The following is a 1,623-nucleotide window of genomic DNA, read 5'->3' as shown; positions in this document are numbered from 1 at the left end:
AAGCCAAGGAAAGCCTGTGGACTTCTTAAAAACAAAGGATAGTTTAGCTTCCCTGGTAAAGAATGTCGGCCTTGAACCCTGTGCTCCTACAGCACTCTCTTTGGGATCAAACGACAACAGCAACTGCGAAGCTCAGACAGGAAGCTTAGGGGACAGCGAGTGTATGTTCACCCGGAAGGAACAACTCAGAAAAAAAGCGGTGAGGACAGTTGCAGGGTTCATAGAAGGCATCCATGTCCCTGACTTGTACATGCAGAAACGGCTGCTCTGCATACGGTTTGCTGTTATGTTCTCGACCACAACGGGAATAAAGTGTTGGAAAAAAGTCCTAGGGAGCAGTTCTGCTTCCAAACACATGGTGTCGGCACAAGTCGGGGAAGCCCTCTGGAGGGCAACGGTTTGATCTAGGGTATTTGGTTCTCCGTTTCCTTTCTGTATCTGGATCAGCTGTCTGGGAACTGAAAACAAGGACGCCTTCTATGAGATGGGCCGATGCAATGGCCATGACGGTGAGTTCGCACAAGGATCAGGAGGGACCCGGCAGCGTCTCACTCCGTGGTACGAGGTCACCATGGACTGGAGCGGATATGGTGGCAGGTGGCAATGACTGTCAGGCGCTGGGCCAGGACGCTGTTCCCGCCGCCACAGCACCTGGAAGCTTGCTTTGCACCAACCACACCAAGCGGATGCGCGCATGCGCCTGTGACTGGTTGGGCCCGCGGAACCCTGCAGCCCGCGCATGCGCAGCCGCGCTGCGGTGGGGGCGGGGGGCCGGGCAGACGGATGTAGAAGTTTGGGCTCCTGCGAAGCCAAGTTCCTCCTCCTGGTCTTGGAGCCAGTACTTCCTAATGTCCAGGGAGTGGGGGTCCCTTGAAGATCGGCACACTTTCTTCCGGCCCCCAAGCAGCTTGTAGGGTTGTGGGAGTGGCAGGCAGGGAACGGACAGTGGCAGCACCGTGGGACGGCAGAGGCATCCCGCTGGGGGAGAGCTGGGAGGGCGTACAGGGTGGGGGTGGGACAGGCACTGCCCTGTAGAGGTCACAGCACACACCAAGTACTTGAATAGAAGTGGCAGGACAAGGGCACCTAGAGCCAGGGCTGCGGAACCATGCAAACGGGTTGTGTCTGGGGCAGAGGGCTGACTAGCCCAGGCCTTGAGCATGCTATGCGGTGGCCTATGGGCGTGGACCCTGCTTGCTTGTAAGCAGCATCTGTCCTCCCCTGACTTGGAACCCCTGCTGAGAATTTGCATTTCCACCTCAAATACACCGATTGGGTGGACCCACAGCGCCCCTAGAGGACAGAGTGGAACTGCCCCAGAGGGTCTCCAAGGCTTCAGTCTTCACAGAAGCAAAGCCCAATCCACACCCACTGTGTGGAGTCAACTCTGACCCATAGCGCCCCTACAGGACAGAGTGGAACTGCTCCACAGGGTCCCCCAGTCTATCAATCTTCATGGAAGCCGACTGCCTCATCTTTCTTCCAAGAAGCCTGGTGGGTTGCACTGACCTATTTTCGTTCATGTCTGAGCACTTTTAACTGCTGCACAACCAGAGCTCCTTATACAGAGCAAAGCCTGGGTTTTTTCTGGGGTTCAGTATGTATCCATGAGAATCACATGAG

General features: G+C 56.1%; 1 protein-coding gene across 1 annotated transcript in view; it reads left to right on the top strand.

The window, feature by feature from the left end:
- Positions 1-1,623, top strand: part of UPB1 (beta-ureidopropionase 1) — a 43,652-nt gene that overhangs the window by 10,817 nt on the left and 31,212 nt on the right. The window lies entirely within an intron of this gene.

The sequence above is a fragment of the Orycteropus afer genome, unplaced genomic scaffold, assembly GCF_000298275.1.
Source record: "Orycteropus afer afer isolate SDZICR_OR568_19922 unplaced genomic scaffold, OryAfe1.0 scaffold00744, whole genome shotgun sequence".
NCBI lineage: Eukaryota > Metazoa > Chordata > Mammalia > Tubulidentata > Orycteropodidae > Orycteropus > Orycteropus afer.
Note: the sequence above shows the minus strand (reverse complement) of the source record. Positions and strands in the feature narration are given on the sequence as shown.